The sequence below is a fragment of the Carettochelys insculpta genome, chromosome 8 (assembly GCF_033958435.1).
Source record: "Carettochelys insculpta isolate YL-2023 chromosome 8, ASM3395843v1, whole genome shotgun sequence".
In the NCBI taxonomy this organism is placed as follows: Eukaryota; Metazoa; Chordata; order Testudines; family Carettochelyidae; genus Carettochelys; species Carettochelys insculpta.
Window position 1 is genome coordinate 2,824,511 of NC_134144.1, and position 26,459 is coordinate 2,850,969.

The 26,459-nt window shown below is 49.0% G+C and overlaps 1 long non-coding RNA gene across 1 annotated transcript; it reads left to right on the forward strand.

The window, feature by feature from the left end:
• The first annotated feature begins 3,872 nt into the window (after positions 1–3,872).
• On the forward strand, positions 3,873–20,458 carry LOC142017123 (uncharacterized). The gene is made up of 3 exons (XR_012646449.1): positions 3,873–4,009; positions 4,230–4,616; positions 19,622–20,458. It is a non-coding gene; the product is annotated as an uncharacterized LOC142017123 (long non-coding RNA).
• The last annotated feature ends 6,001 nt before the right edge of the window (positions 20,459–26,459 follow it).

The window sequence follows — 26,459 nt, forward strand, 5'->3', positions numbered from 1 at the left end:
ATGGTGAATTCTCCGTCCTTGAAGTCTTGAAACAGACTGGACGTCTTTCTCATTGATATGCTCCAGTCCAACCACAAGTTGTTGGGCAAGAGACAGGAAACACTGGATGATGTTCTCTGGCCTGTCTTCTACCAGAGGTCAGACTAGATTATCACGATGGCCCCTCCTCGCCTTAACATCTGTGAAGGTGGCAACGGTAAATTTAACTTGCATCACTGGCGGAACGTGTATGCCCTGAACACTGGAGCAGAACAGTCAACAGACTTCTAAGCCTCAACTATCCAACAACACCCAGAAGTCACCCACAACCCTGGCTCTTGGTCTGCAGCTCTGACATGACACCAGACAGTACCAGAGCTGTATCCACTGCTGGGCTCCTTTGCAAACTCGTGCTTGGGATTGAGCTCACAGCAGAACAATTTTTGGGCTGTATTTTTGGCAGTTCAGTCTCAGACATGGAGGGAATTTGGTAGATGACCCTCTTCTTGGGAAACCAAAAAACATCAAGAACAACAAGAAGTCTTGTGGCACCTTATAGACTAACAGATATTTTGGAGCATCAGCTCTCATGGGCAAAGATGCATCTGATGAAGCGGGTCTTTGCCTATGAAAGCTTATGCTCCAAAGTATCTGTTAGTCTATAAGGTACCACAAGACTTCTTGTTATTCTCGAAGCTACAGACTAACGCGGCTACGTCTGACAAAACACATCAAGACTTCCCCGATCTTCCTCCTCCTCCCCTTTCACAAAGCATTGGAGCTCTGCACCTCATCCTTCGAGAGTGATGGCAAAAACTCTGGCATTGATTTTCCCCTGGAACTCGGCTCAGATGGTTTCCACTTTGCCATCCCCAGGAGAGCGGGAGTGGGGCTGGATGACATTACGTAATTGTGTGTGAGTAAGGCAATCTCTTAGCAAGCACGCTACCAGCTGCATGCTGACTCTGACAAATCGACTCACTGCTCCCACGGCAGAAGCCAGGGTCATGGTCTCGGCTGCACACCACAGAGATCCTTTTCCGTCTCTCTTTGCTAAAGAGTTTTACGGATGCTCTAAAATTTCACCGCACTTTTTCCTCCTGCAGTGAAATCCATCATAGCTCCTGCTTGTGAAAACGGCTTTACATGATGTTAAGGACGGATTCTTATTCACCGGAGAAGCCTGTCTGGCAGTGTGCTTGCCTCATAGCATCCTCTGGTGGCCAAACATGGCAGTGGAGGCACTCGGTGCCTCAATTTCCCCTCACTAGGATTATTTGTCTCTGCTGGGCTTCACATGGCTCGGTCCTCTGGCTGTGTCATCTCACAGTCTGGTGCCTTCCTGAGGTAACAAAAGTCACAGGCAGGTGTGGATGTGCACTGCCGGCAGAAACACACGCTGCCGCCTGTGGGTGCTCTGCTAACCATATCGACAGCACCTGAATCTCTCCTGGGTGGCTGTCCATCATCTTAGTGGGAGTACTGGAGGGCGATTTGAGAGCAGCCTGCAACCACCTAATGGGGGGTTCCAAAGTGGATGGAGCCAGTCTGTTCTCAGGCCTGTTCTAAAGGCCAGGCTTGACAGAGCCCTGGCTGGGATGATATAGTTGGGGTTGGTCCGGCTTTGAGCAGAGGGTTGGACTAGATGACCTCCTGAGGTCTCTTCCAATCCCGATTTTCTATGATTCTCTCATTCTGCAGGGGAGAACTCTTAGTGGTGGAGGGCAGCCTCTATGCGTCGGAAAGCGTACTTCCTCTGGGTGCTCCTGGTGTGAAGCATCTCGCTGCACAGTTCCCCAGCTACATGCTATCTCGCTGGCCAACCTATCTGGCTAACACAACAGGTGTGTTGTGAACAAGACACAAGAAGTCATTCTTCTGCTCTATTCTGCACTGGTTAGACCTCAGTGGGAGTAGCGTGTCCAGTTCTGGGCGCCACATTTCAAGAAAGATGTGGAGAAATTGGAAAGCGTCCAGAAAAGAGCGACAAGAATGATCAAAGGTCTAGAGAACATGACCTGTGAAGAAAGGCTGAAAGACTTGGGCTTGTTTAGTTTGGAAAAAAGAAGGTTAAGGGGGGGACATGATAGCGGTTTTCAGGTATCTAAAAGGGAGTCATAAGGAGGAGGGAGAAAACTTGTTCTTCTTGACCTCTGAGGGTAGAACAAGAGGCAATGGGCTTAAACTGCAGCAAGGGAGGTTTAGGTTGGACATTAGGAAAAAGTTTCTAACTGTCAGGGTGGACAAACAGTGGAATAAATTGCCTAGGGAGGTTGTGGAAGCTGCATCGCTGGAGATATTTAAGAACTGGTTAGATAAATGTCTATCAGAGATGGTCTAGACAGTACTTGGTCCTGCCATGAGGGCAGGGGGCTGGACTCGATGACCTCTCAAGGTCCCTTCCAGTCCTAGCATTCTATGATTCTATGATCTCCCAACTCCCTGTTCCAAGCCCCAAGTAAAACCCCACTTCTGCACTGCCACAAAGCTGGGGACAAGTGGCCTGGCTCAGATGAAGTGCAAGGCCCCAGGAGCACCGCTCAGGACTCAAAGTGGACCAGGCCTGCCCTGAGCTTTGAAGAAGTCTGGTTAGGTTTTCTATGTGCTTCAGCACATTTACGCTGGCAGGTTGCTCCCCTCTAGATTTTTGATCAGGAGCAGATGACGTGATTTACCGTCAGAAATGCTATTACCCTCAGTTCAACTGCGGGTATGTCTTCACTACCCGGAAGAGCAACTCGGTTGATGGGGATCTTCCAGGGTTCGATTTCATGCATTTAGTCGGGACATGAGAAATCAAATGATCAGGGTCGACAGGCGACTCCTTTACTCAGTCTTGCAAGGTGCAAGAGAGGTTGACAAAAGAGTTTCTCCCCTGAACTTCCCTCAGTGAGGCCAGCCAGGTCAGTCAATTGCAGATAAGTCAATTGCAGCGATGCAACTGCCATAGCTGGAATTGCGGATCTATGATTGACTTTAGGGTCTTTAGTGTAGACCTGGCCTGGGAGCAACACCAGAAGACAAAGGCCGATTTTGATGGGATGCTGAACTCTGTTGGGCTTCTTTGGAAATCCCAGCCCAAGCCATCTGGTCTGACCTCACACTAATGTAACTAAGTCAGGAATTTCGTCAATCGACTGAGGGAAGAGCAGTCCCTCCAGGTTTTCATTGCTGTAATTTAGAGCTCACCTAAGGTCCTGGCTGGCCCAGACTGTCCAGCAGTGGACTGCTGACTGACTCACCAAAGCCACAACTGAGCTATGCAGATCCCAGTAAGAGGAAAAAAAAAATCACAAGCGAGACAAATTCAATGAGATTTACCATCAGATTTGGCAGACCCAAGAAGTGTGGTTATTCCAGAGAAGCACGCCAGCATAAAAGGGTTTCTTCAAGCCTTTCGAGGTTTGCCTCTCACTGGCTCTTGTGCAGGCTCTCAGGGAGTGTGTTTACTTAGCTGGGTTTGTTAATGAACATTTCTGCTCTGAGCTTTCAGCTTAAATCACTCTGCTAGTCACATCCCTGCCTGGAAAGCAGCAAAGAGGCTGAAATTATATCCAGCGCTGTTGCTGTTGGTTCATGGAGCTCCCCTGCCTCCCCCCCAGCCTGTTCAACATTTTTTAAATTTCTGGAGATTGTTTTTCACCTCCTGATGTTATCTGGAGCTTGCTGAAGAGAAGCGAACACAGCCTGCCCCGGCTGGTGGGGTAGGGGGCAGGAGGTTATGTACTCAGTAAATTTAGCCTCTCGCTGGCAGATTTATCTCCCTTAATCAGAACCAAGTGGGGGTTGTTTTTGCAGTGTTAACGTCCCCAAATACAGCCGCTGATTGCAGAAATGCTTTTAGTTAAGAGCTAATTTCCTGGAGCGTGTGCCAGTGTTCTCTCTGTGCACACAAAACATTTCACAATGACAAGGAAACTTGAGCCAATAAATGTCCAGGAATGTAAAGGTGTCAGTGCAGCCCCTCTCTTTCTCCACCTTCCCAGCTGTAGGCACCAACTACCTCTCTCCCCATGGAAACAAAAAGCAGGCAAGTAGTACTTTAAAGACTAGCAAAATAGTTTATTAGGTGAGCTTTTGTGGGACAGACCCACTTCTTCAGACCATAGCCCTACCAGAACAGACTCAATATTTAAGGCACAGGCGTGCTAGATCCCCCACTTGGGAGAGAAGTGCAGGGGGAAGGGGCAGATGTGGGGGTGTGCATGGCTGCCCACGGTTGGTGAGCACTCACTAATTTTTTTCCATAGGTGCTCAAGCGCTGGAGCACCCCTGGAATTGGCACCGATCCTGAAGAGCAAAATCAGTTCCTTCGACGAGTAACCAGAGGTGAACCTCATTGAGCAGTGAGAAAAAAGCATTTAGCAGCTCATCAGTTACCAACAGCTTGCGAAATAATGACAGGCCAACAACTGACTTCTAATTAGTTGCTTTCCTTTTTTTATGGGCGTGGAGGTGCCAATATTTCATTGAAATGATTATAAATCTGGTAGTGGATTTATCACATCTGCTTAGACATGATAAATCGATCTCAGAGAGCTCTCCTGTCAACCCCAGAACTTCACCAGGGCAAGAAGAGTAGGTGGAGCTAATGGAAGAGCACCACCTGCCAACCCTATGGCACAGAAGACACCACAGTAAGTAGACCTAAGTTGGTTGACTTCTGCTATGCAATTCACACACCTGAAGTTGTGTATCATAGGTTGATGGAGGGAGGGCATAGTGTAGATGAGGCTTAAGAGACCAATCTACAGAGGTCACAGATGAGATGTGGATGGCAGCGGATGTTGAGTGGCCGCCAACAGGGCGGTAATAGAGAGGCACAACAAGCCACCAGCAGGACAGCAATGGAGAGGTACGAGAGGCAGCCAGCAGGGCAGCAACAGAGAGGAGTGATGAGCAGTGGGGAGTGCAGAGAAGAGTTGGGCATGTGAAAGGGAGACTTTTGGGTTGCTGGACTTGAGAACCTGGGAGGAAAGGACTCTGCCCAACCTGCGTGGGGCGGGACTGTTACTCGTAGTCTTTGTTTGAGCTGTTTGTGGTGTTTCCCAGATTTAATAAAAGGGATGGAAACTTGGCAGTAAAGTTATTTTTCCCTCTGCTGAGGCTCTGGGCTTGCACATGGGGAGGCATTGCCTCTCCAGGGCACCAGGGGTGGGGTGTGACTTTTCCCAGGTTACCGGGTGAGAGCTCCAGCCAGTTCTGTGTTGGATGGCAGGAGAGGAACCACCTAGATATTGAATCCAGCCCTGGCTGCTGCTGGCTCCACCCAGCAGAAGAGTTACAGAAGGCTAGTAAACGTTAGTTTATAGTTAAACCTGGCTGCAAACTAAGTAAGGCAAACTAGGGGACTTCAATGTCATTACAGTCATTGGTCACGTGGTCAAAGAGTGTCCTATTTACACACGTCAGTCAGCTCATAAACCCTCTCACGTGCAGTTGCAGCTAAGGTTGTTGCCTGAATTGTCTGTGCACAGCTCCAGCAAACAAGCACCCATGCCAGTGCAGCAATCCTCTGGGCCTAACGTTCAGAGACAGTCTCCTGCGTTGCTGATGTATTTGCAACAGCAGGGTGTTACATGCTCTCGCTCTTATGCACTGACCTGCCTGGCTTGTCACAATCTGGCATGCTCGTGACACAGACCCTTGTTCCTATGTGGCTGTCAGGGCAAGAGGCTCTTGAAAAATCAGACCCTGTATGTCAGAGCTGCACACTTCAGTCAATTATACTCACCCACCACTGTCTAATCCTTTTTCACAACACCCAAAGCTATCGTAGCTTAACAAGGACTCGGCAAAGAGACGACTAAGAGGTGAGCTGACTGTCTACTCTATCAGCAGAGAACAAGTAAGTAGGACTCTTGGAGGAGCATTTATGAAACAGAAATGTGTGCGGTAAACTGGAGCGGGGGGGAAAGGCTCATAGGGAGAGCAGTACACCTATGGGATATCCTTCCAGGGGAAGCTACTGTTGCTCATAATTAGCCTGACCCGCACCCTGGGAAGGGCAATGTAGTCAGGAGGTCAAAGAGCGGGAAAGCGTTCTAGCTCTTCTGTTACCAGGAAGGAACACGAAGTAGCATCGTAAAGGGTAAATGTACCCACTTCTCACTTGCGGACATGGAGTTTAATTTGGCTTAGTTCACCCACATTTTTTTTAACCACTATCAGGGCACAAAGAGGTCCTATGACAATGGAGCATTTTAGTGGCAACTCCCCTTTGAAAGAGGCCCTCAGAGAGTAAAGCAGTAAACAACCATCCAACAATGACTTGCACTTGTCTCCACAAATCCTTCCCCTGCAGCTAATCCTGGATCGCAGCAGCTCTCAGCATGCATCAGAGCAGTGTTTCGCAACCGGGGGTACTTCAACTCACCTAGCTATTAGCCTAATTTTACAACAGGCTACATAAAAAACAGTGGTAAAGGCAGTGCAGTCTAAAAGTTCATTCAGGCAATGCCTTGTTTCTGCTGTTTCAAAGGCCTTACGCTGAAACATAAGGACAAGATTTCTTTTCCAGTTCATTTCTTTGCTAATAAGAGGGTAGAAAGTCAGCAAGTTTTCAGTAGTAGCTGTCTGGGATATTTTTGCATGTTTTGTAAGAAAGAAGTTTTGAAGTGAGGTGTAACTTGGCGGCATGCAAAGCAAATCTGACTCCTGAAAAGGGCACAGTCATCTGGAAAGGTAGAATGGCACTTGTTTCAGGACCTCAGATTACCTTCGGATCATGTTTCTAGATTACACAAGAGATGTCCTTAGGTCCTTATAGGCTTTTTTTTTTTTTTTTTTGAAAAAGGGGTATTTCATGAAAAAAAAAGGCTGAGAAATGCTAACCTAAGTGACGTGTGAGGAGCTCAAGAAGGCATAGAGGTATTTACACAGACGCAGACTTGGTTAGGCCCAAACTTTATTGGGTCCAAAGGCCATGGCTTTCTAACAGGAACGCCAACAGACTGTCCCATGGCTGGTGGTTGCGCCCGGAAAAAATACACTACACAAATGTCTCTGCACAGTGGCCTGCTCAGGTTGCTGACCTCTGCACCGGAGGAGCCATCTCGGGTAAGCAAGGCAGGACAGTGCTTGGGTCGGTACTGAACTCTGTACAAAAGGACCGAGGACGAAGACTTCCCGAACAGGAGAGCCCGTAGCAGAGATGACAGTGCTAACGAGGAGCCTTCCCCATTCATTGGGGTATTTTCCTCCCTCTCTCTTGACAAAGATAGTTTGGGCCTTTTGGGTTTTTCCCCGTGATTAAGACGAATGAGAAGAGACGGCAGAGGGTTTCTTAGCAGCTGCTGGCTGATTTCAGTTTTACCTCCGTTGTGACAGAAGATCTAATGCTATTATGCCGAAGCAAGGACTTTATGCAATGCGACGGTGAGCCGCATGGCAGTCTAAAGAACTGTTTTTCCTCAAGGCATCTTAACCCTTTCCCAGTCGCTGTGTGGCTGGGGATGGAGACATGGCATGTGCTGGCTCGGGCAATGAAACAACAAAGGAAAGAAGTGAAAACCAGGGGAAAGAAAATCCTACCTGAACCTTGACAGCATTGCCATGGTAACTGGAGAACATCCTGCTGGTTCTCTTTGCAAATAGCATGGCTTGTAATTTGGAGGGTCCCCAGGTTCTGCAGTGCCCCAGACACTATGGCTGTCCTGAGCAAATAAAGGCAAGCCCAAATAGTAACTCATGGGGACTTATTGGAAGCCACTGACCTTATGATTGTTGGTTGTGTTGTATTTAATCTGTGCCATACCACTGTTTCAGACCCTGCTGCTGGCTTCTGATCCAAGTTCATGGCTCATCCACTTCTCTTTAAGGAATTTAATTTGAATCCCAAGGCCCAAATTGGTGAGTGACTCATTCCCAGGACTGGTCAGGGCTCTGGGTTTTGTTCTGTCCACTACAGAGGGGCTGTGATTGACTCTGGCTCTGGAGTTCAGATCCAGGTTTCTGGCACAGGGCCAACTAGCAGCATCTTCCAACCCTTCTGTATTTCTCACTGCTGCCTACAGCAGAGAAAGTGACTCCACAGCAGAAAAGGTGGAGTTTCAACTTCCTTAACCCGCAGGGGTAGAACAACAGGAAGGGAACTGGCCCATGTGAAAGCATCTAACGTCTCTGACTACATTGGCCTTGACTCCTACTTAAACACACAGCCATGCCAGTGGGGAATAACTCCACTGAAGTTCAGCCAGCATAACTAGGATCCACATGTTCTGAGTTTTGTACGGGCTCTCCCTCCAGACTGTCCTTCATTTAAAAACCCTGTGTCTTAATTAGTGGAGAGGGAAACTCCTCACTGTCTCTCTGTCCTCTAACATGCATCCAAACTCATGAAGACTGGTGGTGAAGCACTGGAATGCGTTGCCTAGAGAGGGGGTGGAATCTCCATCCCTAGAGGTTTTTAAGTCCCGGCTTGACAAGGTCTGGTTGGAATGACTTAGTGGGTGTTGATCTTGCTTGAAGCAGGGGGCTGGACTAGATGACCTCTTGGGGTCCCTTCCAGCCCTATGATAAGACAAACCATGGATATTTGCTGGGGGAGTCCTGTTTTCCAACCCCCATCCCTTCCCCTCTTGGAACATCTCCACTTCTGTGTCTTGCTCTCCTTATTTTCCTTCTCACGGGAAAGCCATGTGAGACACCATGTCTGAAAGACGCTATGTAACAGTGAAATGAATTTGAAAGGATCCCACACATGTCCACCTTACAAGTGAACGCCAGGGAGGGTTCTTGTTGTTGTTGTTGTTTTTTAAAGACATTGGAATGACGTGGCTCCTTAAGGGGGATCCAGCATGTGCCATTAGAGATACCGCCTGGCTCTTGCTGCAATGTGCGGCTGCAGGGTGGCAGGGAGCACCTGCTGCCAGATGTTGAAGCAGTTACTGCAGGGCAGCTGTGTGTTATCCAGGAGCTCAGAGTGGATGCACACACCGGCTGTATAATCCATGAAGGGATGCGTGTGTGGAAGGATTTCAGACCACAGCCTGGTCTCCTTTGTGGGCTCCTAGTGACAGCAGGGGACTTGTGTGGGGGAAGATGCTGCCCTCAACCCTGGCTGGCCACAGAGTTTTTGAACTTACAAGGCCAGGCAGCTACAGCAGAAGTAGGTGGGACCTTGCCGCCTCCCCAGGCTTGAGTGATCAAGAGGAGAGCCCAGAACCAATAGGGACCCCCCCAGCTGGAGCGGGGGAGGATGGACACAAAAAGCTGGAAGGAGGGAGGCAGACAGCTCACGTACTCCCAGCAGGGGCAGCAGAGAGAAACTATCTCCGCAGCAAGAGGCAGGACCGCTGCCACCAGGATGGCAGAGGAGGGCCCCAGAATGGAAGGGTGGCACTGCAGCGACCCTGTGCAGAGGCGCTGGGCCACGGCTGAGCTGAGCTCAATGTCATTGGAGGTGTTCAGCCAGGAGAACTGTCGAAAGGAAGTCGATAGACTCACCTACCAGGAGTGACTCTCAAGCCACAAGGGGCCATGATGACCTACTCCAGGCTGCATACCATATGCCAGAGACCCCCACCCAGTGCTTCCTGTGGCGTCTCCCTGTGCCCCAAGCCAACATTCGAATAATTTTTTCTTCTGTATTTTTTTCCTCAAATTTTCTAACTTTGGCTTCTGACCACCATAGCTCTTCACGGCTCAACTGTTCCTTACGCAACTCAGTTGCCTTGTGTGCGTACATACTTTTTCAAAAGCAAAAGCGCACAAATTTTCCACCTATCGGTACGATCAGCACTGAGTTTTTACCAGAATTGTAATGAAAATACAACTTCGCCTACCGTCCGAGTCCCGTACTCTGGAACTCTACGGCAGAGCCTTCAGACACTGAGCCAGGGGGTCTTTTGTCTGGAGGTGTGGGAGTTCACAGCTATTGCTTTGATCACAGTGCAAGGCCTCAGGCAAAAGAAATACGCCGAGAACAAGGAAACAGTTGGAAAAAAGGCATGATACAGACCAAGCAAAGTTTTATTCTGAGATCTGTGTGTGGTCACCACTGCTCGCACCAGGCCAGTCGGATGGTACACCACAGGGTACGCGCTGTCTCTTCTACTGACAGTTATCTTAGCTTTTTATTAGGGCTGAGATCTTTAACCCTGGTAACAGGACAGCTGACAGAGATTCCCCCGGGAATCCGTGTCCTATGGAAAACCCTTGGTTATTGCTGTGCTCACCTCGCAGCTGACATGTTCCTCAGGGGCAGGGGATGGGACTGGACAGGGCATCCTTCCTTGGCCCCTCCCCAAGCCAGGTGCAAGCAGAGGCGAAAGGAGTCCCTGCTCAGTGATGCTTCCTGATGTGTGGATCACCCAGCCCAGGCTTACCCTTTCACCTCCCTGGGCATTCAGGAACGGGTTTGAAAGGAGCCATTCGTCTAGAAAAGGGCTGTGCCTGCCACAGGATGACAGAGGGGAAGCATCAGAACTAGAATTCGTTTGCACATTTGACACAGTTCAGTTAGGCCTGAACAGAGATTTCAACTGTCTTCTGCATCACAGGGGCCATTTCCGCACCTTTGATGTCCCCAGGAATGGTTCACATCCTGCCTAACTTAATGTGCTCCATTTGCTGGTCCTACTAGCGACAGATCCTCCCATGCTTTTTTCCCCCTCCTTCCTCCAGCGGACCCCCACCCCTTCGCTATAGAGACCCTGGATTCTAAGGGTCTGCTCCCATCATCTGGGTCTTACCCATGAAAGCTCATGACCTAATACACCCTGTCGGGAGGGTGCTACAGGACTGTTTGTTATTTGTGAAGGTACAGACTAGCACAGCTACCTCTGAGACTACATCCCTAACCCTGTTAAAACCACTCCTGTTGTCCTCCGACCAACGTCCTTAAGAGGAAGAGGGGGCAAGGACTGCCTATAAAGGCACAATATTTTTACATGATAAGGATCGTGAAGTGTTGGAAACACAATGTGGGGGAATTACTGTAATAATAAATAATTGCATCCATACAGGACTTAGATTCCATAACTTTGAACTACACAACAAGTGGACAGGTTTAGCTAGCAGGGGGATTATTTTGTCTCTGATAAATGAAATAGGATGAGAGTTGGAATTAAAGGGATTAAAAGTTCCCATTAGCAGATAACATGTGTCCTCCTGGTTTGTACCACGTCTAAATCCATGGAAAATTCAATCACATGTAACTTGACGCGTGTTTTCCTTACCAAAAGGAGGAAGCAAGACTCCATTTCTTGCTAGTAATTTCTCCACAGATTTACTTTTCAAAACACTTTCCATGCTAGCAAGAATGACATTGATACTCCCCATCTACACACCGCTGCCTGCTAAAAAAATGAAAACAAAACCAAAGACTGAAAAAAAGCAAATCAAGCATGCGACAAAATACCCCCTCCAGAGACTTTGCCATCCCAAAGGCGGCAGGGCCAGAGACTCCATGCTGCCCTCTGGGGACACCGCTATTGCTATTGATTTTATACATAAGATGCCCATATGACAGTGATGGACAGCAGTCAAAAAGCCTTAAGGCAGGGAGGCAAGACAGAGATGCTGCTGAGTCAAACAGATGGTTCTGCTGGAACGAATTAGCTTGTCCACAGCTACAAAGGATGAAATCCACCAGCTACCCACACATTCAGGAGCACCAGCATCCTAGGGCTCAAGGTACAATCTCCCGGTCTAAGCCACCCACCTTTACCTTTCTGGGGGGATGCTGGACATAACCTTGCGCTCTGTGGGTTTGCAGGGACTTCTGCTAGGGAAAGAGCCATACACCGAAATATCCCAAACCTCTCTTTACTTCCCCCTGCAATGAGTGGGAAGCCATTCCCTCCCAGACTGAATGCCACCAAACAACGTTTGCTGCAAACATCATAAGATCTGTTCCTTAAGCTGGAGCAGGTGGGTACTCCGAGGCCAGGATCATCTTCTCAACAGCTCGGTACAGGTTGAGCCTCTCTAGTCCAGAGTCTGGGGCTGAACCAGAGAATTTGCTGGACCATGGGAGGTCAATGTTGTCCAACAGCATTACCGACTCTGCCACTGCTCACAGAGCTCTTAGAAGATGCTTAGGGGTAAATTACAGCTAAATAACAGCACAGATCACTGAGAGCCAGGACTTTATGGGACCGTGGGGAACTTTGCCTTACCCAGGAGAAGTGGTCATCTGGCTATCTCAAATCGTGCTGGACCAGAGTGCGCCAGACTGGAGAGGTTCAACCTGTTTTAATGGAATTTAGGTGCAATGTGAGGATGGGACTTTCCGCTTCTTGGCGCATGGCTGCTGCTCCACAGGACAGAGTGAGGTCTGTTTGGACCCTAAATAGACCAGCACAGAGGAGGCCATGGGATCATTCCTTGTGTGGGGTCCAGTGTCCCCGAACTCCTGCCCCCACACAGGGGAATTGTGGGACTATGGCCACTATGCTTGAAGAGGTGCTCTGTGGCAGGTTCTCCATAGGAAGGGAGAGATGGACTCTTCCCTCACACCCAGGGCTGTTCCTTGTGCATAGCCCAGCATTATAGAGGGAAGGGGTTGAATTTCATTGTGCTCCTAGTCTTGGAGGGGTGGCCGTGTTTGTCTGTAACTTCAAAAACAATTAGCAGTCCTGTGGCACCTTAGAGACTAGCAAATGTACTAGGTCATGAACTTTCATGGGTCAAACCCACTTCCTCAGATGGGCTGGAGTGGAAATTACAGAATCCCAGGAAGATATAACAAGAAAAAAAAAAAAACTGGGACGTTACTGGTCACTCGTAGGGCCAGTTAATGAAGTAGATGAAGCTGGGTGTGTCTCACCCATGGCATGTGATGTTGAAATGTGAAGATCAAAGGTGGGGAAGTTGCCCTTGTAACATGATAGCCAGATAAGATCTTTACTGAAGCCTAAGTTAATGGTGAAGCTACAGACTAACATGGCTACTCCTCTGAGATAAGTTAATGGTGTTCAGTTTGTAAATGAATTCCAATCTGGGTGTCTCCCTCTGTAACCGGGGGCTAAAGTTCCTTTGTAGGGGAACGGCTACTTTTAAGTCCACGACTGAATGTCCTGGGGCACCACCTGTGCCTCCAGGTGAGCAATCAGCAGCAGACACTGAACTACATACCTCGCATTCCAAAAGCACGAGCCTCTCCTGCCAGAGATAAAAGGTACATTCCTAGAGCAGGCTCATCACCTGCGACACTGCAAGAGGTGGGTGGTTAGTATGGGGAGTGGTGAGGTTAGAAGACGAAGCTCACTAGGAACTTCATAGCAGATGTGGGAGCCAGAACCAGGAAAGGCCTTAAGGTTCTTCATCCCATCTGAGCTGTGCTCCACTGGTAGCTCTCTGTGAAGATTTCATTGCAGGCAGCTCTCCAGCACGCTCAGCCTCCCGCAAGGGCTCTTCAGAGCATGTTGCTCTCTGCACAGTTTGTCCTGTGGATGGAATAAGCACAATTCCCAGGAATGGCAGGTACCAAGTAGCAAGGCTGGTTCGTCCCACTGCCATAGGGACAGCAAGATGTGCCTGAACTCCTGCATTGTGATGGAGCAAGTTACATATTGCTACAGAACCATTCTGCTTTAATGAAGCTTGGGAAAGGAGGCATCTGCTTGGGGCCAACTGGGACAGTCTCTCATTAACCAATGAGCTGTCTCTCAGCTCCTTGTGTGCGTCCCGCGGTGACCACGTGACATCTATTCCCACGGCGCTGCACCCTGCAATCCAGAGCTGCCCCTTTAACTAAGCAGCGGGTGCACTTCCAAAACTATTCTTGTGCTGAAACAAAACCAAGAGGAGGGTTGATTTTAAAGAAGTCAGTTTATTATGCTCCTTATCTTATCTTCACAGATCTCACATTGGCCTGACTGCCCCTGTACACAGAGAAAAAAAAACACGGATGCAGCAGAAATCAAGTGATGCAGTTTAGGTTATACGATCTTAGCAATAACAACGAGGTGCTTCCTGGTTGTTTCCATGGGTTGCATAGTCCCCACTAACATTACTGTGCTCCTCCTGCCACAGTACTCAGCCCTGTACAGTCCCCCACTAAGAGAGGCCACATGCTAAAGAGCTTGCATTGCAAAGAGATGACAGCTGGGCAAACTCAAGAGCAAGGCTTGTCTACACAAGGTATTGTAGGTCTTGCTGATCAGCTAGGGACACTAGGCGCAGGAGACTCTCATTCTAGAATAAGCATGATGCATTTTGGAAGTGGATTAAGTTACTTTGGAATACGGCCCTCTTACTTTGGAAGAAAAGTAGCCAGCCATGGAGTCAGTAAAGAACAGTTCACCTGCTTTCAGTCCTCACGCTCCCTTATTGCAGATTAACTTTCCCGGATAGAAAAGACCTTAGTAGCTCCATTCTACAGACAGGGAAGTAAAACCTGGAGCGATTAAGTCTCCAGGACAAGGTCACACAGGGTATCTGAAGGAGAACTCTGAATTTAAACCCAGTCCAGGGCTTTCAACCCAAATCCATCTTTCCATTTCACATCACTTTCCTAAAACACTAGACACTTTATATATCTGGAGACCCACATCTCAGAGAGCTGAAAGGGACCTTGAGAGGTCATCAAGGCCAGTCCTCTGCCCTCTGAGCAGGACCAAGCAACCTCCATGACAGATTTTTTTTAAACCTATTTTCCCCAACCCTTAAATGGCCTCCTCAAGGATTGGGCTCAAAACTCTGGGTTTACAAGTCTAACATGCAAACCGCTGCGCTATCTCAGATATTCTCTTTGCTGAATTTCTTCCCATCATTCCCTAGTGAGCCGTTCCTTGAACCCAGGGGGTGGCACAGCCACATGACACTGGTGTGATTGATGACACAAGAGGATTTGGTTCAGTGGCTTGGGTCAGGAACAGAGAGGGAGCAGGACATGAACGCTGATCCATGCCCACCTGCTGCATCAAGATTGCACAAAGAAGTACCATGGAGAAGGTGGGAAGAGTATCCTATAGAAGGCTAACACCCTTGGTTTTCAGTCTAATCAAGTGGATCATCTTCCATCAAATGTGTATCCTATTCATCTAGATTGACAGACATGGTAACAATTGCCTCTCCAGAGACTTCCCGCCTCCCTGCTATAATTTAGAACACACCCCTGCTGTTGGCATCACGCCCCTGGGTTGCATTGCTTGGGGGAAGGGGCGCAATGGGGGCGGAGCAGGTGGAGCAGGAAGTGGTGGGTGGGACAGAGCAGGAGGAGGGCTTGGGGAAGGAGTGGGGTGGGTTAGAGCAGGAGCAGGGGCTGAGGTGGAGGTCTCCTGGGTCTCAAACCTAGCCCAGGCTAACCACCAAACTACAAGGGGTCCTGGGGAAGGGGAAGCCTAGATTCCTGGGAAGCTGGGGCTACTTCCACCCAGCTGCTGCACCTGTGCTTGGTTCCGCAGGCCCCCTTCCTGCCAATGGTGATTTGTTCTTCATCTGGCCACTGAGCTTAGAAACTGTGGACCAGCATCCTGTGGTGCTAGGAGTTGTACAGACACAGGACAGAAAATGGGCCCTGCCCCCAAGAGCTGCGTGGGGAGAAGACAACAGGTGGAGACAGACAGACAGACAAGGGAGGACAAGGGAAGGAGAAGATGGTCATAGACCACCTGATGGGCAGTGGTCTCAGTACCTGGCTTCTCTCTCAGGTCACTTGCTCCACACCCAGGAGCGAAGCCCATCCCACTGTAGTATGTGGCTAGCCACTGTCTCAGTGGGCTACCTCCCAGAGCTCTGCCCTGCCAGCCGTTTCCCGCTACCCTGACCCCGAGGGCCTTCAGGGAAAAAAGGGTCTGTGCTGAACTGCCCCCAGCAGCACAAGTGCACTTCTTTTAAATGATTCCCCACCGCCACCCACGTCTGTTCCATCGGGCGCTTAATTCCCAGCGCTGCATCTCCACAGGCCGACGGGGGCAATATTACAGGCACCGAGATGAACTCGGCGCAGCTCTCCTGCCAGAAGAAAATAGAGCCCCTCGTGCTTTTCCGAATGCCAGACCCATTAAAATGAGGCATCCTTCCCTTGTGGCACGTGTGTGACTCCCATTAACATTCACAGGCGCTAATGCATCGGCGGCAGCGCAGCTCTCTGCTGCAAGGCCTCGCTCAGAGACAGGGCTCTCACAAGGAGATGCTCTGCAATCCCCACAGCTCTCCGGGCAGGACTAGGGTAGAATTCTAGGGCTGGTTCTTCGCCGGTCCCTCGAAAACGACTGTCGGTGTCACCTACTCGGTCCTTGCAGGGCTGCAGGAAATCGCCATGCAGAGCGTTGGGTTTAAAAATTGTACTGCGATCATTAATGTTTGTGAGGAACAGAGGGTGGGTGAGGCCTGGGAGGGGAGAATTACAGCCACCGAAGGCATTTGGCACCCAGCTCTCCGGGAAATTAATGAGAAAAGTTCAAGGCTTGAAATATAAGAGCTACTTAGGGAGTCCACAGCTGCGATGACTGGATAGCTTTAGCCATGGAAGACAGGCACAGAGGTGCTGTAAGAGAGAAGATGCAGCAGGCCTGCCAGCCGGAAGCAGCCAAAGCTGACGAGGAGGTGGGCCCAGGCAAACCCTGACCTTTTGCAGACATACATTTGGGGCTCTTGTTATTGACCCCCGGCCCCAGGCTCTGCCCCTTCAGGTGATGGCCTTGAGCTTCTCTCTCAACTCTGAGAGCCAGGAAGATTGTTTTTAAATGAAAGCAGAGATTCTCCTGTGCTCCCAGGATTGTCGGTGCTTGGGCTCTACCAGAGGTAGCAGCTGTCACACAGCTTCTGATTAATCAAAGCCGGAGCCAGCACCAACCATAGCTTAAAACTAACCTCTCACAAGTCTGGAAACACTTGTGACCCCACTGGCTTTGTGGTCTCATCAGCAGCTGCTGATTCAGCCACACCAGAATACACCTAAGGCCACAACCCCCAGCCCCCACTGCAAGGTTGATTCTTCACCACACGAGTGAACAGAGAGAAAAGCAAGCCCTGGAGACGTCTGCTGGGGAAAAAAAGACAAGCCCGTGGGAGCACCAAAGGGGAGGCAGCTCGAAGCAGAGTCTAACTTGTTGGCTTTGCATTGTTCCCTCCCTCACAAAGGGAAACACTAGAAAACGTTTTCTGCAGAACCATCTCTCATCTGCAGCTGGTAATCCACCTCTATCCCCAGCTCCCACCAACCTCCCCAACACCCACTCAGGCTGGGCATCTCCAAGCACAACATGCCCTCAGTAGCAGCTCTTTTTACTTACTAAAACTGAGGCCTGCCACCTTTTCCAAATAGGTGGCCCCAGTGACTAGAAGTCACTCATTAACTCACTGCAGTGGCTTGTACTTCACATTTCTATGGATGGGAATGGCTAAAAGCAAAGCCTAAACAAATGTATCCCCTCAAGCCCAGCCTGAACACTAATTCTGCCCATCCAACAGAGCCACCACTTTTTAGATCCCTCAGACTGGGACACCACTGGGCAAACTTCCCGGGTCTGATTTTCAGAGTGGGATCACCTCAAACTCCAGCTGAAAGCACTCAGAGCTGTAGGTACCATCTCCTCTGAAAAGACGGCCCCATTGCATTGTGCTCCTGGGATCCCAGACTCAATGCCAGCTGGCCAGGGGTTACAGAGCATTCTGTTCCATCATGAAATGTCATGTGAAATCTTAAATTAATGCTGACATCATGCTGGCCAGTAATAGCTCTGTGCAACATAGATACAGGTACTACGTAAGGAGTTACATTTATACACTCAATGTTCTTAGACTCTCTGCGAGGTTTTAGTTATCAACAGCAGAGGTGAAAAACAGGGTTTTGGTCAAACCAGAAACCTTTGTTCAGCTGTCTCTGTCCTGTAGGTTCACTCACCTCACCACTCTGCTGAGATGTAAATAAAGCATTGTAAGCTTGCACAATGGACCAGCAATCTTGTAGCACCTTAATTTTATTTATTAGGTAATGAGCTTCTGTGGGTAAGACCCACTTCTTCGGATTTGAAGCAAAAATAAGAATCCAGGGTTTATATTTATATTTTATATATATGTAATTTTGTCTCCAAATCTGAAGTGGGTCTTTCCCGCAAACCTAAGAAATGAAATTGTTAATCTTTAAGGTGCTACAGGACTGCTTGTGTGGGTTTTTTTGAGCTACAGATGAATATGATGACCCCTCTGAGACTATTCACCATTGCACAATGGATGCCATTTACATATGAAATCAGGGAAGAGATGTGAAGTCAACAGAGACAGAACACACACACACACACAAGCAAAGACTGTGTGCAAAGACAATGACCGTGAGGGTGTGGGGGTCAACATAGGAAGCAAAGGAGACCCGCCTACCATCCTGTACCTAATGAGTAGACAGCTAACTGGTTAACATGCATGAAAACATCATTTCAGCCAATCTGGGTTGGAAATGCAGCAGGCACGGTTGGATGACAAACTTCTGATGCAGGTTGCTAGTCTGTGAGTTAAGCTTAGTCTCTAGAAATGAGGCGACTTTTTATGATTTCATAACCTCTGCCACTCTGGGTTTCTACCATCCTTATTCACTGTCATTTACATCTTTGACAATGAATCTATTCTTGGAAATCAAAGTGCTGATGTAGTCAGCACAGTGCTGGTCCTCAGTTGTATCACAGAACCTGATATGTCTGCGATTCATAGGAGCCTTGAACGCTAGAACTGGAGGGACCCTCCAGAGGGGTCATCAAGTCCATCCCCGCCCTCACATCAGGACCAATCACCCCCTCATACCATCCCTATTAGATATTTGTCTAACTTGTTCTTAAATATATCCATTGACGGAGATTCTACAGTCACCCTCGGCAATTTATTCCAGTATTCAACCACCCTGCTAAATCAACCAAGCTTAGGCCTAATGAAATTGGTAGTCATTAAGGTGCTACCAGACTCTTTGTTGTGTGAACTAACTCGAGTATTATTCTTTGGGAACAGCAGATGTGACAATTAGGCAAGTAGCCAGTGTCAGGGGCGGGGTGCTCACAAGGAATGCTTCACAGGGGCTCAAGGACTGGAATGCACTTATTATTAAACTGCAACATGACAACAGGGCTGGCTCAGCCCAGGGAGTGTGCTTGATGGGCTAGCAGGCTGGTGATGTTAGTGAGCTAATGACCAACCAGGTTCAAGCAAAATGCTGTTGTGCTGGAGGCAGGGGATAACCACCTGACTAACATTCTGGAATACCCGGAGAATCATCACCTGAGCAAGGACCCCGATGATGTGCCTCTGAGCAGCCCAGTCTCAGGTCAGTCTCCTTGGACCGCAGGCTGCTGGAGGAAATGGGGTTTGGGTTCAAGCTAGACACATGTTGTGGTCCAAACCTGAATATCCATTCAAAACCCAGCTTCTCCAAATCCAGTCACAGCTGTCTGCATCCTTACTTTAGGGACCGATTGCTCCTATGCTGAGCACTTCACTCTTCGGGCAGTTCTGGCCTGCATGTGGAAAAAGAGACTGCTATGACAGGAGCCATTGGCAAGTATTTCCTTCATGTGAGAATAGGAGGCAGTCTTGGAAGATATGCTGCATTGTTGTTAGTTTTGAAAGCCAGATTCTTTGGGGGAAGTGGTGCAAACATTGATTCTTACTGCAGGTTTCCACCTTGGGAGCTAGGGCTCTGGTGTTTCACTGAGATTTCTGAATGAAGGGTTTCCCTGCATGCCATTGATGACCATTTCTGTTCCAGGACTGGTGCACATACTGCAGGTTCAACCTCTCTCATCCAGCATCCTCAGGACCTGACCGATGCCAGATGAGAGAATTTGCCGGACTACGGGAAGCCAATATTTTCTAGCACATTACTGACACTGACACGGCTTACTGGGCTCTTAGAAGACATTTGGGGTAAATTACAGCTAAATAACAGCACAGAACATTGAGATACAGGAGTGGTGGCTGTCAACAAACTTCATGGGACCACAGGAAACTTGGCCATAACCGTAAGTGGTCATTTGGCTAACTAAAATCATGACCAATTATGGATGTTGCCAGATGAGAGAGTTCCAGATTGGAAAGGTTCAGCCTGTACAAATAGACTATGGATATACTCGTATTTCTGCATTAGACACTCAAGATTCCAACATCCGCTTCAGCTTGGCAGAAAGTGAGGACAGATCTTCTCAGCATCAGCAACAGAATCTAGGCCTTAGCGAGATGAGACAGTCTAGTTCTCTTTGAAGTTATGAGTTAGTTCCATGTAGCCGGGGTAGCAATGACATCAGGAAGAAACCAGACAGCTGGAGTAATCCAGGATGGAAGAGAGCTGGATAGTTAGACTTTGGTATGTGGTCTGAAGTTGGCAGGCCCAGCGTTGCTGTCTGTTCTTTCCGATTTCTAGAGTGGTGCTTTGGCAATTGTGCTGAAGAATGGAAAGACATTGATTAATTGCTAGGACATTGGATTGTGCTTCCTGAAACATTCATCAAAAGGGCTTGCAGCTCCTGGTTCAAAGCAGGTGAAGCAATAATAAATGTGAAGCAAAGAAAGTGAACCTCAATCCAGCCAGTTTAATAAATAAAAAGCTATTAAAAAAATCAGTGCAGATCTGTGGCTTGTGTCAGCTCATGTTTCTTTAGAAGTAGCTTTGGGTGCTGCTAGTGAGCATTCAGCTCTCCCTGGAAAACCCTGAATAGCTCCGATTACCACACGGAACCTTTGCTGTTCACACGGCAAAAGCAAAACCTTGCAAAATTTCAAACTCTGATCACATTCCAGAGCATTTTTTTCTAGGCCATATTTCTCCTGATGCCACAAATTCTCCAGGACGTTTGCACTTACCTCGGTGGGTATGTTAAAGCTTTAAAATTTCCTTGATAACACTCACAACTTTGCTCTCCAAAATATCACCTCCTGGCTGGGCTGGACACTGAGAAGAGGGTGTGGTGGGGATATTTATAGCAGGGAACCAAGTTTTATGAGCAGGGCAGAGGGAAAGAATCAAGCAGGGCTAGTTTACCTAACATTCATTTAAGAATAATCAGTGAAGAATCCTGGTCAGACTTATTAACCCTACATGCCTAAATTTCGGCTCCTAACTCAGTCTAATTCCCCTTCCTGTGTTACGTGTGAGCAGGCAGCCTGTCCCTGCACCTTGACTGTAATGGAGCTCCTGTCCATGTGACGTCCATCCCTTGATGAACAGGGTTTGATTGTCAGAGGCGCTTAACTCCCGTGCTGGCTCAGCACATTCGGCAGCTAGGCCTCTTCTGTTTAGCTGCCTAAATCTGGGTGGCGGCAGCTTTACAAGCCAGACTTTGCGCTAAGCAGTAGATGCTATGCAGCTGGCATCGGAATAGTGTCTTTCCTGGCGGAGCTGGGAGCTGCAAACCTCGGGGGCTCACCCACGTGGAAAACCCCGCTCCTCCTGAGGGCAGGCGCTGGCCCCACGGCTTCCTTTCTGACTCGTCCCGTCCATCTGAACTCAGTTTTGTGCCACCCACCCAAGGCAGCGGCGTCAGTTTTCAGCAGAGATGATGTCTCATGTCGGTGCCGTTCTGCGGTGAAGCTCCCCAGACCTACACGGCTTGTGGGAACTAGTTTGTGTGTAGCCAGATAATGAGGCAATTAGGCAGTTCCTAGCCTCCATTTTGGAGCCGCTCTTTTCCCCAGGGCGGCTTCTCCGCCCACTGGGCTGCAGACAGTCGCTCAGCTCGCAGAGGTGAGCCCTACACATGACCCTGGCTCCGCATGGTGCACTGTGGTTTCCAGGCTGCTTCTCCACTACTCGAGCACGTCAGTTTTGAAATGGACCAGATGCAATACAGGTGCACAGCTTAAAATGCTCCCAGGCGTTCGGGTCAGAGCAGGGTGTGAGTGCGGGGGGGCCAAGGGAATGAATATTTTAAATTCACAAGGCAAGAGAGCACCAGTACAACAGTAATTGACTCTGCAAGTACAGTGATAAACAGCCGTGCAGCTTCCATTCTAATCAGGTGTGCAGAGGTACAGTACTGGCAACAGGCGCACAGGTGTAAAGCATTTATGCAGGGTCCAGTGCAGGGGGCCCTCTGATTTTTTCCATCCAGGAGCAGAATAAATTTTATCTGCACTGAGGCATGTGCGGATGCGTACCACCAGTAGGAACACAGGCTGCCAGTTGTGGGTGCTGTGCTAATCAGCTGGGCAGCATCTGAAGCTCTCCTGGGTGGACACCCAAGCGCTCAGCTTACTGGGAACATGGGGCCACTTACCCTGGCAGTAGAACTGCACAAATGAGGTGCTGGCGGGTGGGTGGAGACGATCAGCCAGAACACCAGCTGCACCCCCTGTGCGCGGGACGTAAGGGTCTGCACCATTCCGTGAGGGTGGCTGGAGGTAGGCAGGGAAATGGTGCACAATGGTCTCTCCTCTCACCTGTATCCCTTGAGCCAAGCCTCCCTCGAAGGGATGCCGAATAGCCATAGAGAGACTCCGTTGCAACCTTCCACCCTTTTCAGGGGTTAGAGGCTGAATTCCATCTGTCCCTGCACCCAGCCTGACTGCTTACAAGCAGGACAACCTGCAGTGGAGCTGCCCGAGTGGGAGGCTAGCTCTGCCACATCCTGCGGTAACTCTCCCTGTCGTGCTGCATGCGAGTGGCCAGCCTGCTCCTTTCAGTGGGGGTGGAGAGGGAGGACAAGAGCAAAGGTTCCTTTCCATCGCATGGGGAGCATCGCAGGGGCCAGCCTACGCCCTCCTTGGGCACTGGGCGTTGAAGAGCACCTCTGTGGATCTAGTCGGAGCATGAACCAGTGCACGTCAGGGCAGCAAAGGCAGGAGCTCTGGTGTGCACGCCTGGAACCTCAGGGCTGGTGGGCTGATCCGGAGACTGCTTTGTCCCGGTACACCAGGAGGGGGACGTTGGGGCTACAGAGGCACAGTAGCAACTAAAAATGCGCTGGAATCAGAGCCCTGGAGGCCAATTTTGGGGGTGGTCGTTGCCTCACTAATGAGCCAACCCTTCTGAAGTTTGGGCAGGATCTGCTCTGAAACCCGTCCCTGCTCCTGGGGTCTCTCTCCTTTGCGCAGTTTCACAGCCGTGCACCTGTTCCCCCTTCCCTACTCTCCAAGGACCCCTCTCTGCTCTAGGTAAATGAGACCTTAGGAAGCGAGCGTCTGTCATATGTGGAATAATTAGGAGGTGTTTGTAGGTATAGGGAGAACAGTCTGCACTGACTGTTGTTAGAGTGGCTGTCTGCAGGGGATAGGACTTCCGCTTTACTACCTCACAATAGCTGACTGTTGTTCTTGACAGTTGTGTTCAATTGCCTTATTTTAAGGCAGTGTTGAAGATTTATTTCTTTTAAGTAAGGAATTGTGGAAGCTACGATTTCACCTCTGACATTGACTTTAGCCCATCATGCGCATGGGGAATCTCTTTCCCTTTTGTTTTCTTGGTTAAACGTGTACATAGTTTATTATTTTTGTCATCAAAGCTACGCTAAGTGTAACATACGTACAGTAAACCCTTTCATGTCTGGCAGCCCCAGATATTCAGATATCTGTGGATAACAGAGAGGTATACCCAGCAATGCAGGACACTAAAGAAAAACAAGATCAGATATTAAGAAACAGACAAAAACGTATGCAGAGCACTTTAGGTACCAACACGAGTCATATTGTACACTGTAAACTTAAGCTGTATTTATGGTATTTATTTGTATTTATTCTCACTCTATTGTACTTATGGAAAACAGAACTACTGTCCTTCTGGTTCACACGCCATTATTTGAGAGTTCTGGATAAGAGAATGCCGGCTGTGAATGTTTACTGTACATGCATCCCCCTCCCTGATAACTCCCATCTTCCCACCGCACGGCTAGTCGCTACACAGCGCTCTGCTACTGGATTTGAGCTAAGCTGTCTGCTCTATACCACAGGCAGTTAAAGCCTTAAGCATTTCAATCTGGAAGACGTGGACTCACTTCAAATACCAGACGGCAAATAAAAATGAAGCGGAAGTGTGTGCGTGTGTGTGAGAGAGAGAGAGAGAGAGAGAGAGAGAAGCTCCCTCTACTGTCGGTGGGGGTGGAGGCTGACTTTGGTTTCTTGAATGCCTGGGCTTGGCCAGACTGTGCTGGTGAAGGCTAAGAAAGCAATATCCCACCGCAGACAGATTTATAGAGGGGAACCAGACCTAGGCCCAAACCAGACGCCTGGATAACTCCCCCTCCCCACCCCGGCCTCTGGAAGAATGCTTGGATCCCAGAGACGATCGTAGTCAGGGAGGAGTGCCAACCCTCTGGACTGACCCAGAGTCTTGCGGAATTGGCATCCTTCTCCTGGTGACTCCTGCAAGCAATCCTGGAGAGCTCAAGGGGATATCTGAAGAAAATGACCCTTCTGGAATAGCCTCAGCCAGTGATGGCCACCCTCATTCAGGGTGGCTGCCCATCCTGCCTCCAGGACGGCTGTGACTAGGAGTTTGTTTTGAGCAAGCTAGCCGAGTCGGAGCTAGCCCAGGTATGTTGCCTTGAGATGCAGGTTATATCTCCGACTCCAGCATAGAAGGGGCCAAGCACAATGGCGTCCGGCTTTGCTTCCTGTATGACAAATAACACTGGCCCCAGCCCCTTTGGCAACATGTCTTTCTGCCTCACCAGTTGAACCAACAGGTGAGATCAAGCCATTGCCCAGTTTCCTTTAGCAGTGGAAGTGCAATTGTGAGAAATTTTTTCATTCCATTATTCCTACAAACATTCTAGCATTTTGGGAAATGACAGGTTTAACAAAAAAGGAAAAAAACAAACAAACCTGAATTCCCAAAAGCTAAATGTATTTAATTAAAACATAAGATATTTACCTGCATGCTTCTAACATGTGTGTATATTTTATTATATATGTGTTAATGTATTCCTACACAAGAAAAATATCCCAGAGCACCTTGGCTGCATCAAATGTTGACAATGTTCTTCAGAGAGGTCTTCAAAACAAGGGTTTCTTCTCAAAGAAGCAGCCTGGACTGAACTTTTCTTTAGGAGCTGCAGTGTCCTGGCAGCCTCTCCAAACAGAAATAAGAAAAGCTACCTCCCTCTGACAATGGGAAGGGTGTCACCAATTACAGCAACCTTCCTTCCAATGTTGAGCAGCAAGGAAAACAGTATCTTTTCCAAGCTGTTGCTTTCTCTTTGTTTCCTTGTAAAGCTGCTGCCCTGATCTTTGCCAGCTCCTCACTTTGCATGGATTTCTGTAGCTGTCAGAAAGTCCACCAGCCATGTCCCCAGATGTGGAGAGACCATCTGTAAGGCAGCCTATGCTTTCAGCTCTGCTGATGCCCATTGTAAGTGGAAGGTGTCAGGTTGTACCCTTCTGAAAGCCATGTGGGAGAGCCCAGCCTGCCTGCCCAGGGTGGGATTTCTTCGGGCCTGTGTTTGGAGATCATCTGCAAAGCCCTTTCTGGCCTTCAGACCTTGAAGTTCAGAGACAATTGGTGGGGTCTGTAGAAGAGTCTATGACTACAGGTACAGACTTGACTTGCACAGGGCAACTCTGGAATGCCAGACGCCGCTTTCCCTGCAAGTTCAGCATTTCCCTCAGCTCAGAAGAGAAAAACCACTTCATTCCTGAACTTGCCATTCGCACCCCCCCGCCCCCAAGAGCTTTGCTTTTGGCTGGGACAGCAGAATTCCGAGACTCTAGCAAGCCACAGTAACTTATTTAACAGCCACCAGAGAGGGTACAAACCAAGATGGCATTTTTAGAGACTTCAAGTATCCCTTCCGCCCCACATTATATGCCAGCCCCCCAGCAGGTGTAAATCCTGCAGTGGTATTGGAGCCAGCAGGCCAGATCCCAAGCTGGTATACATTGGCACTGCTCCACTGAACTCAACGGGGGACTGTAACACAGCAGAGCTACCCCAAAACTACACTCGTTTACACCAGCTGAGTGTCGGGCCTTTGGGAGAGGGTCTGAGCAGAATGCTGCATCCATGAGGAGTTGCTCTTTCACTGATCTCAGGTTCTCCACTACCCTCAGAGCAGCCCACCCTGATGTTCCATGCACTGAGATGCAACAGGTCTTAGCCAGATAGGCAGGTACCTTTCCTCCTGGTGCAACCCAGAACAGTGGAAGCAAGCAAGACAAGCAATCACAAATCCGTTGTTTTCATTTGGATGCCACTCATTCACAGAGGGTGCTGCTACACTGCAGAAAACAGGGCAGAGAATCTTAGCACCCAGGACAACTGTGTCAGGCTTGCAGGGTTTGGAATAAGGGGCTAACAATAGGCACGGAAGCGTTCTCCTGGGCTCAGAATCACTGCTATGGGGTCTTTTTTTTTTTCCTGGTAAATGCATTCATACGCTCAGAAACCATGCCAAGTTACTCCATCTTCTACCTCAGTTTGCACATCTGACACCGGTCAGGCAGCTTTTATTGGACAACTAATGTCTATTCCACATGTGCTGAAGAGTAAGTCCAAAATCTTAAAGACCCCGTTCCAGGCTTGAAGAGAAAGCAGGCAAACCGGGTAGGTCTGCCTACATTTCTGCAAGAAGGCTCAGGTCCTCGGAGCATCACAGGCCTTCTATGAATGTTGAAGCAAA